Below are 14,932 nucleotides of genomic sequence, written 5' to 3'. Positions count from 1 at the left end.
TAGAATCCACATAGATAGAAAAAAGTAAAAGAGGCCATCTCTTGTGGCCAAAGCCTTGGAAACAACAATCATGGATCAAACCACTGACACTGAATTCATGCAGCTGTTATCCCTCCTCACCATTTCTACAAAAGGAGAAAATCACAATTCCAAGAGGTGACAAGCCTCACCAAGCTCACAAGGCAGGTGGGATCACACTAAGAGCTAAGGTCTACATCTATTTTGCTCCTGTCCCATGAACTTTATCAAATCCTCAAAACATCTACAACCAAAGACGTCTGCCTACTTCTTCCAGAAGTGTCTGCTTCCAAACCCATGTGGAAGAATGGAAAGGGGTCAGTAGTTGAGAAAAATCCATGTTTCAGTCTTACCCAGACTAATAACTAGGTACTCAGAACTTATCCATCCTCTGTAGCACAAACGCTTCCCACGCTCCTTACATCTCCCACAGCATGGGACTACTCCATCATACCGTGTACCTTCCCTGATTATTGTTCAATATGAGCATCTCATTATATGTTTGAATACAGATAGAATTCTATTGTCCGAGTCATCCATTCACATGTTTTGGGTTTACGCTATTCTTGAGATGGCAAGTATCTGAAAATATATAAGTCTCTATCCTTTTGCACTTTGTGGTTGACTGAACAAACTTCTCTACGTATTCTTCTTACCTTTATCTTGGATCCGAACAACATGAGTATCCCTCATTGCCTATCAGGCCATGTACATAAACTGTTTAACAGGTAACCTTGCAACTTGAACATCTCAACTGTGGTTTGGACTATTTGTCAAAATGCAGTCAGATTTATGGAAGAGCTGATTTCCCATATATCTGTCATCCAGGTCTCTCCAAAGTTTGGATCTTATGTGATGAACATCTCACTTTTAAAACTGAGATGCCAGCCTTGATTATAATACTATTACGTAAACCACAGGCTGGCTTGGATTCTGGGAGTTTGTACACATGTGGACTTTGCTCCAGGGTCCAATCCAGGACCCACCACTGCAGTTAGTCATCAGCACTCCTCGAACACTTCCAGTGTGGGACACTTTCTTAATCTTCTTACCTGGCATGACCCTGACACTTTGAAGAATACTGGTCAGGAATTTTTTGCAAACTGTCTCTCAAATTGGGTGTGCCAGACATTGTCTTGCAATTGGATGGAAGTTACGAGCAGGAGGGGAAGAATGTCAGAGATGTGAAGGATCCTTCTCATCCCAGCACATCAAGGAGTTCATATTATCAGCATGACTTATTATTGGTGATGTTGTCATTTATCACTTGGATAAAGGGGTTATCTGCCGTGGTTCTCCACTGTTTCCCCACCTCTTTTCGAGTCATTAGAAGCAAGGCACTGAATCAGTTCATGCTCAAAGGCAGGAAAATTAAACTTCATCCCCCCGCCAAAGGGATGAGTATCAAAGACTATGAATGGATATCTGTAACCACCTACATAAATAAATCTGGAGAAGGGTTAAGAAGGGTTTGGTGGCTATGCAGACATCTTACTTCTTTACAAAGCTTTCACTCATTTGACCGCCCATCTGTGGATTTTTGCATGAAGCAATTATAGCACTATTCTTCTAATGATGCATTTCTATTTCCATCATTCCATCTACACTAATTATTTGCATTGCTCTCTGAGGAAGATCAGTGTTCCTCCTCCAAATTATTTATTTGGTTATTTATCTGTGTTACTACGGATGTGTGGGTATTTATTTTACTCTTTGGGTTACAATTCAACATTATCATTTATTTTATTGTTTAAATTGCCCCAGATTGGGTGGTAGAAACTCAATGAGGTTCAATCTTAGGTGCTTTTGACCTGTCCTCAATATTGTTTCCGAATTTTTAAAAAAAAGATTTATTTCTTTTGATTTGAAAAACAAAATTAAAGACAGAAAGACAGAGAAAGAACATCCATCCTCTGATTCATTCCCCAAGTAGACACAATGGCCAGAGCTGAGCTGATCCAAAGGCAGGAGCCAGGAGATTCTTCCAGGTCTGCTATGTGGATGTAGGGACCCAAGGTCTTGAGCCACCCTCCCCTGCTTTCCCAGGTCATAAGCAGAAAGCTGCATCAGAAGTGGAATAGTCAGGAGCCTAACTGGCACCCACACAGGATACAGGCACCAGAGGTGGAAGATTAGCTTGCTATGCCACCATGCCAGCCCCTTCATTTTTAGCCCTTTCCTATTTTCTTGCACAGCAAAATGCCTCAAATGTAGCTTCTATTATCTCAGTTTTAGCCCAGATTCGGGTATTTTGATGCTTTATTTGAAGAATGATATTTTGGGTCCAAAGTCTTAATATTAATTATATTTTAATATCTATTTATAATAACAATCTCTGACATATCTTTCCTTTTTAAATAAGGTCAGCGGTCATTGCTGCCTAGATGTGACCCAGCAATAGGCCTGGTATATGCGTTTCTCAGTCAAATCTCAAATCCTAAAAAGCAGATCATTTGATAAAGAAAGGCCCAGAAAGGCTCATGGGTTTTTTTCTACTGTAACAGCCAACAAGTGGTAGAGCTGTATTTGAACCTAGATCTAACTCTAGACCACTGAGACCACTCACTCTCACCCTCCCACCCACTTCTCTTGCCTTGGGATATAAGCTGAATTGATTTGGAATCAAATTAACCTGGGATCAATTCCTGTATCTGCCATCTCCCAGCAGGGTCAATTCTCTGCATTTTCTCATCTGTAAAGTGCCATTAATCAAGCCTGATTTTGCAGGTCGCTAACAGTAGAGAGTGTGTTTATAACACACCTGGTACTTTTATGAAAACCTGTGGCCCTGCCAGGCAGTATGAGCTTAGTGGTCATGGGAATAGACTCTGAAGTTAATATTTAAGGTTTAACTCTCCAACCACCTAGTGTCTTCAAGGCTCAGTTTGCCCTTCTCAGAATGGAATCTCCCTGTAAGTAGGAATATGGTGTGTACCCTGTGCAACAGAACCAAGATTAAACACAACATGTGATGCATAGGAGTTCAGCTAATGTTGACTATTACCAGTGTCATCACTTGAATCTCCAAATCCGAGAGTTCCTGACTCGGGAAATCTGGATGGATGATCTTACATGGGAAATAGGCGCAGCCAGAGCAAGCCAGAGAACTTCTGGATTAAGATGAAAATGCTCCCTCTCAAGTTTCACATCTACCTGCTGCTCAGCTCCCCTCAGTTGTTCTTCTCCCAGGAAGGAGTCTCCATGTGACCCACGAAGGAGATGCTGTTGTGATGGATGGTTCTGTTGGAACTTCAGCCCATTGATGAACACTGTCCTCATACATCACAGAGCCATCAGGACTGGCACTTTGATAATATATTGTGTGAGTGCATCCTCAGAATGCTGTCACCTGGTGATAGATTCATCAACAGAAGTGGCTGTCATAAAAAGGAAGTGGAAGAGGATGTAAGAGCCGAGAAAATCCTGTGCCTGGTGAAGGGGAGATCCTACTGGTAAAATACAAGGTCACTAAACCCTCTTATGGATAGATGCTAAGAAAGGTATAAGGGCAGGGAAAGATGGCAGAGATGAGAGTGAATGGGTTATTAGTCCGGAGTCCTGGAGCCCTGGGTCTAGCCATGACTCATGGTTTCCAATAAAATCCTCCTGAGATATTGCTCTTCATCTGCAAGGTTAGTGAGTACACCATCTAAACATATTCTCGGAGGGCTGTATTTGAAATTTCAGAAACTGAAATACACTAATGTTAAGTGTGGATCCTTCCTTTAAAACACCTGACCATGAGATGTTTAATTTAGACATGATACATACCAACCCACTATCTGAGGTGTCTCCAGGTTCAGCGGTCTCCCGGATCCATTTGAGCTCCAAAATGTAGCGACAGCAGCTCATGCTTTGGGATTAGTGACAGACTGGGGTTCAAAATTAGCACCACGGTATGAGCTCCACAAACCTGAGAAGGCTGTCTGTCCTTCCTTTGCCATTGTGCATGTATCTGTAAAGCAAAAGATACAACCCTAACTCAGCCTTGCTATGAGGATTCCATAAAAGGGTGCCTTCCAACCTCTGTGCAAAATACAAAATAAATAGACACATATTTGAGCATGTATATGTGTGTGAGAGTGTGTGGATAGATAGATAGATACATAGATAGATAGATAGATAGATAGATAGATAGATAGATTTACCTAATTGATCTGTATAATGGAGGTAAGTATACCATAATGTAGAGACATTGCAGTATGCATCTCTACTTCTGAACAAAATATGGACTCCCACTGAAACTGTTTAGTGTATCTTGACATTAGAATGATGGACTTTATACCATTCTCTATAATGTCATGAAGAACGATGGACTTGTGAGTGTTGTTGAGGAGCTAAACTATTATTATAATAGAGGGGAAGATACTGAGGTGGGGAAGGTGGAAAGAGAAATCCCTGAGCCTAAAGAACTGTATTATGGAAAGTAAAGAATTTAAAAAGAAAGGTGCCCTAAACTACCTAGTGTCCTCCTCGAATGCAGGCTTTGGGTGCCAGCACACAAGCATGATGATGCGAATAAGAGAGCTCCACCTGGGTCTGCGGTAAATGCAGGCAGCATGGCCACAAGGATGGCACCAGCACGGATCACTCCTGCTGTGTGGAATATTTTGCAGATAAACAACTCCAATTAAAGACCCTGGAACACCTGCATATGTGGTATGGAGAAAGAGGAGAGTGATATGCATATAATATGTTTGATATCTAGGAACTGCTTGAAACATGAATATTTAGAATTTATCAATATATAAAGGCAGTTGATATTTATTTCTTGATAGCTTTTGTTGTTACTAATAAGAGCCAGCCTTTGTTGAGGACTAGTAAAAGTGAGGCACTGGTACTTTCTACGTCAATAATATTGAAAACATAGAATTGCTACACAATGTAGGCATTACTAAAAAAATTATCACAAATATACATGTAGGTAATGGAAGCCTAAAGAGATCAAATGACTTGCTCAAAAGCAAGTATGTCATGTGCCAGGATTCAAACACTTGATGCCAGACTGCCAAGAGCCAAGAGTCTAAATTACTACGTCATTATTTAGCCTTAATGTACATTCAGACACTACTACCACTTTACAATACACTGTGTATGAACTTCTAAGCAACACAGTCCGTTAGACCTATCCTCACCCTTTTTAAGTAGAAACTAGAAAACCACGACTTCCTTGGAAGTTTACTTGTGCAAATAAGAGGAATCTATGTGCCGCCCTGTTCCAATAGTGTTCTTACAATGTTTTAAACTGGCATTTACAGCCTTTACGTGTAGCATTTAACACTGATAACAATGTGAACAGCACATACCACAGCTGGGGGTTTAACAATGTTCAAACCCCTCACCTGGCTTTGGACTTAACCAATAAATTCACTCTTCCACAGAACAAAATATATTTCCCCAGATTCAATGGTAAGCAGGCATAATAAACAAGTTAGACCAATTCCCCTACGTGGTGGCTACTTACTCATGAAGAATAAGAGAACTAGAGGGCTCTATAACCTGCAGGAAGAGAACGACTTGGAATCGAAATACCTGGCTTGTTGACTCTCAGTAACTAGCTCTGTGACTGTAAGCAAAACACTTTTTGCTTCTCAGAGCATCAGTCTCCTGGTATTCGATAAAGAAAATATCCAAGCCGAGAGGAATTGTCTCTGGAGTTCTCCCCAGTGCTGGATTCTGTGCTGCTTGGAACACTCAGCTGTGTTTGCACCTTGTTCGCAAAGCTTGAGACTGGAACAAAGGATACCCAAGCAGTCATAGAATGGAGGAGCACACCAAAGCCTCATCCCTGGCAGGCATAGAGCGAAACTGCTAACACTACAGATTTGAATATTCACCCTGGTAATGGTAAGATTTAATTTCAGCGGAGAGCTTCACTGTCACAATATGGTGTATCTATCAGTGCACAATGTTTTACCTCCCCTAGCAAATATAGTACACAGGGGGAAAAAAGGAGGAGGGGTAAGAACATACATTGTTTTATTGTCTTGTGAAATTGCTGGGTTTCAAGCCAATAGAATGCCTTAATGCTCAAGTTCTCAAGGGTGATACGAAGTGCAGAGCATCTCCGTTTGTGGAGCTAAATTTAATAAACAGAGTAATCCCCTGGCAGGCCCTGGGATTTTTCTAATATCCTGATGGTGTCAAGGGAGAGGGCCTTGATATGTGAAAAACAGCATAAGACCTTACAACCAAGACTTACTGAGAACAATTGTCCTGTAATGGAGGCATCTGCTTTTCATATGTCGTGGTACTGAATCAGACATAACACCAAGTCACATGGACTGTCCACAAGCCATGGAGTGGTCCATGCACCAGCGTGCTGAACCTGAAATCTCTAAATTCTGAAACCCATTCTTGGGCCCTAAAGATCATCGTCCTGTATCAGCTCTAAAGACATCCTTACTCCACACTCCATAGGGTGTTTTAAACACACACTGACAACATTTCTGCTCACACGCTACTGTGGCACAATCAACACCAGTATCTCTACCATTTTATGTCCCAGGCATTTATGCATTAGACAATAGTTGATATTCCAGAACTTTCCTTTGCAGGATTTGGCCAAGGTATTGCATGCTTGTTTTGCTGCTCCTCTTACCCTGTCTGCTTTCTTTGCTCCTTTACTCCTAGGAGTTTCTTTCTACTAGGAGCATTTCCTTAATTGCACATGAATCCTCATCTCAGAATCTTTTTCTGAAAAACCTCACTAGAGACAACTTCACTGGTAAAACGTCATAATGCTTATCCACTCTGCCAGTTACTGATTATGTAGACAGATATTACATTGTAGTCTCCTGATTATATTGATATCATCATTGTCTTAACACTTGATTTCCCAACCACTGGATTTTACTGTATCTTATTCATCTCCCTTTCCTTCAGTTCCTGAAAAAAAAAATAATAATATGAGAAGAGGTGCCAGGTACTATTTACTTTCTTGTATTCATTGGCTCACCAAATATCAAGGCAATTCTTAAGAGTCTTGTTTTATCGCCCATCTTGTGTAATTGAGCACGCTGATGTTCAGAGACAGGTTCCAGCATCATACACAATTCCAGTGGGACCCGTGACCCCAACATCCTATGTGAAAGCATCCAGCAGGAATGCAGAGCAAGTGGTACCCCACTGGAGTTGGGCAACACTTAGTCCTCCTCAGGACCAAGAAACTTCCTAAAATCACTCAGCTGCAAAGCAGCAACTCTTAGTGTCAGCTTGTTTCCACATTCCCTATACTACAAAGCCAAAAAAGTCTTCTGGCAGTTAAGATTTCAATATTCTTTTTTGTCTCTTTTACCCCAGGAAGTTTTTTTTTAATGGGTTGTGTTCTTCATGAGATGGTGTGCACGCTTTTAGTAATAGTAAAATAAACTCTTAAGTCTGTGTAATAGCTTGCCCTGTTCTTTAGCCAAAGGTTTCGGGGGCGGGGTAGGAACGTCGCAGGGTCCAACAGCTTCAGGAGACTGACTTGTGGTGGAAATTGAATGGGAAGTCACCATGGAAGGGATCAGAGACCTGGAGAGCTGCACAAAATATGAATTCTCTGCCAAGTGCAGCCACGTTCTCCTTTTCTGATTTTCTAGCTGGCTGCCTCCCTCCCTGCTTTCTTTGCAATAGGCACCTCCACAATTGTGATGGGCGATGACACTCCCGGCTGTGATGCCTCAACTCAAGTGTCAGCCTCCCAATCTGAAAAATTGAAGTTTCAGTTCCAGAAATTGCTGTTTTCAGAAGTGACATGGTTGGAACATTGTGCTCTTGACAGAGAAGGGAACCCCAAATGAATCTCCCAGGATAACTGACAGCCCTTTCCAAGTTATTAAGGACCTGGGCATGGAGGCCAAACAAATACAGATTTGAATCCTGGAATCTGCCTTCCATTTCTCTGAAGCATGACAAGCCTCCATTTCCTCATCTGTAAGATAGGTACTTGCTGGACTATTGTGAAGGTAAATGGAAAACAAACATGAATTACTTATGTGTTCACAATATACTCAACCATTATCATTGCTAATCATCATTATGATTCAATATTATATTAGTTATAAAGGTTCATTTTTACCTGAATGAGAAGTCAAAAATTCACTTGATTATTCTACTAAACCCTAGTGTTTAGTTATGATTTTTTTTTATCACTAACCTCTCATCTTACCATATCCTCCACCAATAAATACATACCAACTCGCGGACATGTTGAAATCATATTATCTAAAACAACTTTCGGAGTCAACAATAAACTCCAAATAGGTGCTACATCAGCCAGTTACTACTGGCAGAATTGAAGTTAAAATTGCAATAAAAGCATTGCCTAAGAGGCAGCCCATGATTATTTTTTTAAAAATGATTGCAATGCCTTCCATCTCTGTGACATGTTACCATTTATCTTTTCTTTGGGCATTCATTATATCACATGACCCTCCCTCTCCACCACCCTCTAGGGGAAGTATAATTACCAGGCAAAATGACCTGCCCAAGGTCACACAGCCGCTAAGTAGAAGAGCTCAGTTGCGTTTGCCTCCAAGCCTGGTGTCCTTTCTACTCTACCTTTTTTGCCTCCCAGAATTGTTTGAGCATTTAATAGCAGACATTTCTCCCATAACAGGTTGATTCTAGGGCAGGAAAGCAATAACTCAACAGGTCCCACCAGGCATTGCTGAGCTTCAGATGTTGAAGAAGAAAAAAGTGTAAAAGAGAGGCAAGGGCTCTCCCCACCACCATTCCAGGAGCCCAACTCATCTCTGCTCACAGATGTCACCATTAATGTCTTTCCCCCACAAGAGTAAGGCAGGAGATCTGGGCAAATCCATCATGACCCCGAACATAATGTTGATGAATGATCTCATTAACCTGGAAGCCTACACCATGTCAACAGCAACCCCGATCCCTTGTGTGAACCCCGATCAACACTCTCATCCTTCTTCCTCCATCTCCAGTGATGTTCCCAGCTCCTTAATCCTAAAAGGTGTCAGCCTATGGTAATAATTGCTCTCCCCTCCCAAAGACCTGGAAGCTGCTAAATATCAACTTCGCTCATACAGATAAAAGACACAAAGTCTGGGAGGACTTAGATGGTCTGTCCAAGTTCCAAGGGGCTTCAATGCAGGCCTGGCTAACCCCAAATCCCAAAGTTCCTGTCTCAACACTAGACTAACTTTCCTAGATTTTTTTTTAAAGCGTTTTGTATCCATTTGCTTACTCAGTTGACCAATCTACCTTGAACGGTTGTAGCAGTACTTTATGAGACATTTGAAAAATTGGTTTCAAACATAGATATAAGAATTAAATTCCAGGGCCCGGCGCGATGGCGCAATGGTTAAAGTCCTCACCTTACATGCCCAGGATCCCATATGGGTGCCGGTTCTAATCTCGGCAGCCCCGCTTCCCATCTAGCTCCCTGCCTATGGCCCGGGAAAGCAGTTGAGTACGGCCCAAAGCTTTGGGACCCTGCACCCGTGTGGGAGACCCAGAAGAGGCTCCTGGCTTTGGATTGGCTCAGCTCCAGCCGTTACGGCCGCCTGGGGAGTGAATCATCAGACAGAAGACGTTCCTCTCTGTATATCCGCCTTTCCTCTCTGTCTCTCCTCTCTGTATATGCACCTTTCCAATAAAAATAAAATAAATCTTTTAAAAAAAGAAGGAGGAGGAGAGGGAGAGAGACAAAGAGAAAGAAGAGAGAGAGAGAGGTGAGGTTACATATAATAGGAGCAGAATCACAGAATTCTTGGGGGGAATGGATTGTTTTGTGATATTTTAGGACATCTGGCATGGCTTATCTATACAGGTAATGTGTATTTATTTGTTGACATGGTTGAATCTCTGCTTCATACACTAACAAAAGTGCTAATCCACTAAAGGTGAGCCATTTGTACTCAAGCAAAAGAAACATTTAAATAGTTTGTGACATCAAGGCAAGAATTCTTTTCAATGAAGGATGCTGTTGGCAAGTGGCAGACTAGAAAATATTTGTACTATCCCAGAACAAAGAAGCAAATTGACTAGGACATATCTGGTCAACATCTAGTATTTAGTGAAATATAATTAAAGCAATAATAAGATGTTATTTCATACCTGCCACATGGAGAAAACAAACTGTTTAGAGAAGATAGAGTGAAATGTAACCCTCTTTATGTCACCAATGGCAATGCAGACTCTACCAGTTATTCAAACCAGCAGTGTCAGAGACTTTGCAAAGACACCATGTCTGTGATCTGAAATTCTACTCTTGCACACATACTCAAAAGAATTTCTCACACAGTCTACAAAAACATAAGCAGGAGGAAAACCATTCCAGCTTTGCTTGTGGTGGTAAAGAGCTAGAAGAAATAGAGGTGTTCATTGCTGGAAGAATAAATGCAGTAAGAGACTATGAAATACCATAAACCATTCAGAAGCTGGGAGTAGATTAACATATGGCCACAGGGATGGATCTCAAGTTACAACCCTTAGTGAAAACACAAATAGAATTAAAACACAACACCAACTATGCAAAATTTCCAATACAGCTACCCAAAGCAATGCCTGAAGAGGTACATATGTTTAAGCAAACCTAGGATCAATAGAAGAGAAATTCATACAATAAATATTTTACCACCTCCCAACCAAAAAACAAAAATAGTTATGAACTCAGGCATCAAAATAGAGAAAGAAGGGCCAAGGCAAAGAAAGAGAACTGTTTTCAGTGTGGTTGTAGAGGGTCTAATATTCATACCAGAGAATTGGGGCTCTGTGTCTCAAGTTGTACACAGCAGGCCAGGGCAATGACTGGTGGGTCAAGGCAAAACAGAGGCCTGCTAGCCTAAGCAAAGTCATCGATAAAAAATTAAAAAAAAAATACCAGTAGGCTGGGAGAGGTTAAAGAAATGCTTCCAGCACTGTGGAGTTTTCTGATTCAACTAAATCCAAGACATCCATAGAGTGAAGCTAAGTCATCCAACATTTCCCCTGCAAGAGGTAGAGCTTTTGTGGCATTGCTTTGTCTCCCAATCTACTCCTTACTAGCCCATGATGTTGTACAAGTTCTGAACCCCGCTGAATCCCAGCTTTCTCAAAACATTGGTAATTATGGTTCCTATGCTAGAGTTCTGACTAATAAGACAAGGCATGCACTCAGGAGCATAGTGCTTGGCACACAGAAAATGTCTGTGCAGGGAAGAGGAACTGCAATTTCAAGGCCATTTCTGTTACTTTCATTCCAGTTCAGTTGCCTGATTTGCCTGGAGCCCTCCTGAAATGGTAAGAGAGGAAAAGTCTGGATCCAGCCTTGAGTTCCTCCAACAACTTGCTGGGCATCCTTAGGCAAACCACCTTAATGGACCTCAGCTTCTTCCTAGTCCAAGTGGAATGACTCAGTCTGTCCCGAAGACATGCTGGCAGCACTTGGTTTTCTGCTGGAGCTCTGAGTCCTGAGCCTTTTGGGCAGAAGTGATGCTCCTGCAGCAGGCATCCTCTCAGGTTGGGCTTCCAAGACTAAGTCAGGGGAAATCATAGTGAAATTACCATTTGCCTGTGATGGTCATTTTATACTTCCTACGGGTAAACATGGCTGCTATTTCATTTTATAGACTAAAGCCTAAGGGTCAAGGGAGTTGATGGGGTGCCAGGCATTTGTCCTAGCATTTGAGATACCTATGTCCTATATCAGAGCACCAAGGCTCAATGTCTGGTCCACTTCTGACTCCAGCTTCCTGTTAATGATAGGTGGCAATGACAGCTCAAGTAGTTTGGTCCTTATAACCACTGTAGGAGGCCTGGTTTGAGTTCCTGGTTCCTAGTTTTAGCCTGACACAGGTCCAGCCATTATAGGAATTTGGACACACACACACACAACACAGAGCTAACTGTCTCAAACAAATAATTAAAAAAAAAAAACTTTTCAAAGAAAGAGTTGCTGGGGATATGTCAAAGTCCTAGCTGTTCAAGGTAAGGGATGAGTATCAAACTCTGGTCTTCCAAACTTCTGATGTGCTATCTCATCTGCCCAAGTAATGTTAGTAACAAGAGGCAACAACAAATTTAGATGCTGAGTCTGACAGGTGTTTGAGGGACTAGGATTTGAAGGTAGATGTTACAAGTTCTCTACGTGCCCAGCAATGGATGTCTTTTAGACATGATGCCTTTCAGTGTCTCTCTTGCATTCTGGACACAAACTGGGATGCATAGGCGATCTGGGACTGGCAGTGCAGGTAATGTGATCATCTGTGCTGTGTTGCTCTTAAAGAGGCAGAATGGCAAAGCAGCAACCAGATCTCTAGCAGATGGAACATCCCAGAAACCATTCCATGGGTTCAAGCGGACAGTTGTGCAGTGATGAGACAAGGCAGATAGGCGTGAGGAAGGATGACCTCACCAGTCCATAGCCAGCCAGCATCACTATTGTGTGCCTGCCTGTCCTCTAACCCTCTGTCCCATGCCCAGCAGTGCCTTCAGATCCAACTCAACCAAGACTGATGTCCCCAGATAGCCCAGACTTTCCTATTACTGTATGACCAAGGACAGGTTCTTCCTTACCTTCATTATGAACTATAGTATCCCTGTCTATACAACAGAAATGTTAATAATCAATAGAATGTTCATGTGGATTCAGTGATGACTAGCTTTGCACAATCCCTGAAAGGTAATGAGTGTTCAGTAAATGGAGATAGCTCTTATCAGCACTAAGAAAGAGAAGCGACTAGATTTAACCATGAAAGACTCCAAAGGTTCAGATTAAAATTGGATAACCATAGCTTTCTCTGTCCCAAGAGGAGAACACATACTGAGTCCACCTCCCCAAAGCGTTGGTAAGCTCTCCTACAAAAACTTCTCCCACAGGGTCCAGTGCAGTAGTCCAGTGGCTAAATACTTGCCTTACACGCACCAGGATCCCAAATAGGTGCCAGTTCATGTGCTGGAACTCCACTTCCCATCTAGCCTCCTGCTTGTGGCCTATGAAAGCAGTAGAGGATGGCCCAAGCCCTTGTATCCCTGCACCTGTGTGGGAGACCCAGAGGAAGCTCCTGGCAACCACTTGGGGAATGAATCAGCAGATGAAAGATATCTCTATCTCTCTGTAATCTGATTTTCCAACATTTTTTATCTTAAAAAAGAAAAACTACAAGAAAACTTCTCCCATAGCCAAAACCTACTTCCCTGCATTGGCATCCCTCCCTGTAGAGCTAGCATTCCTGTTCAGGCGACCTGTCACCTGCCTCTACTTGTTTCATTTCTTGTTCTATGAGAAGGAAATTCCACAAATCCCTCCATAATTTGTTACGGCAACTTGAAACTCAGTACAACCTACTCCCTAGGATATCTTTTTGTTAGACCTATGGGGACCCAAGATACAGAAATTGACTTACTAGGAAACATGCCTTCTTATGCTTGATTGGATTCACAAACTCAGGGCTGTTACAGGGCTTGGGGTTTTTGTAGAAACCTAATTAGAAGGGCTGGACCTCACCAAATACTATCGGGGCCACTTTTATCCATCGGTTATTCTGCACACGGACTTTCACATTATCCTATTCATTTGATCCTCAGCCCTAAGAAGCAGATACTCTCGCTTGCTCCATTTTATAGATAAACAAACGGGGGGTGGGAGTTTGGGGAGGAATCCCAACCTATAAAAACTGTACCACAATTCAAAATAAGAATATACATAGATAAACAAACTGAGTTGCAGAGAGGGATAAGCAACTGATGCAAGAGGAGACTGCCACATGCAGCAGAGGTGGCAGCCTCAGGTGGCTGAACCTGGTGCTTTGAACCAACATTACAGTATCACAGTTCAAGTTCTCGAGAGAAGTGTGTAGAAGCATCCCAAATGATTGTCAGGGGTACTTCCAAACTGTAAACATTGCCTAGAAGGGAAAAGAAAAGGTTACATGGAGGCTGGAAGATTTTTCTTTAAGGTCAAGATTTCCTGTGCTTTTGCATTTGGAGGAAGGTGAGTGTGTTGTGGGAGGTTGGGGTGTGAGGGGTGTATAGGTGAGACTGAGCTCGTGGGAGGGTGTGGATAAAGGAGTCAACAGAGAAACAAAGAACCAGGTGCAAAACCTTTGCGAGAATTGAGTGTTCAAGACAAGCATCCATGATGTGTGGTGAGGCGAGAGGGAAGATGTGTGAGCTCAGCAGAGGCTGAGTGTGAGTCTGTAGACAAGCTGTGTCAGGTGAGCAGCGTGTCAGGAGGTACAGAGTTTGTGAGGAGGCGTACGTGATACAGGTGAGTGGTGGGAGTAGGATATTAATTCCAGAGAAGAGTGTGAGGAGGCAGGTATAGGCAGAGTACGCTGTGTGCCTAAAGCCAGAAAGGAAGAGAGACTTGTGCCAAGAAGCCAGCATCAAGCTTCCTTGACCAAGCCTGTGACCAATCTCAAAACCCACCCACAATTCATCAAGGACTTGCCCCAAAACCACAGTAGGAAACTGCACACCACCAACAGAGTCCATGGAAAGATTGACGCTGTCACATTAAGCAACAACCATAGAAGAGACAGAAGCAAAGAAAACTTGCTATCAGCCTCTGGCTGTGAAGAAATATCTGTGGCTTAAAAGAAGGCTTTGTTCAGCCACCAATTACTCCTGCTTTTGAAAATGCTCTTGCTTGCATTTGATTACGACTTCAGAGTACAGCTTAATGCTTGCTGACTTGCCTGAAACTTCCAAGTCTGTAAGTTCAAGCAACATTCTTTTGCATATGCTCCTCTTTCCAGGGGATTTGCGTTGGGAGTGCAGGTGAACAGGTTTGCCCTCTGTGGGGTGGTTCTTGTCATGAGAGTCCTTCTTCATGGAGGGCTGAAAGCTGGACTGGCTGAGCATCCACTTCAAGCTACGGGCAAAATGCAAGCAATCTCTCTAAAACATAGATCTAACTGGACCATTTCCCTGCTTTGATTCCATAATCTCACACTGCTCAAAGGATGCCTGTGCTGGTGCC

Source organism: Ochotona curzoniae, unplaced genomic scaffold, assembly GCF_017591425.1.
Source record: "Ochotona curzoniae isolate NIBS_2020 unplaced genomic scaffold, NIBS_Ocur_1.0 contig_2321, whole genome shotgun sequence".
NCBI classification, from domain to species: Eukaryota; Metazoa; Chordata; class Mammalia; order Lagomorpha; family Ochotonidae; genus Ochotona; species Ochotona curzoniae.
This window is presented reverse-complemented; position numbering follows the sequence as displayed.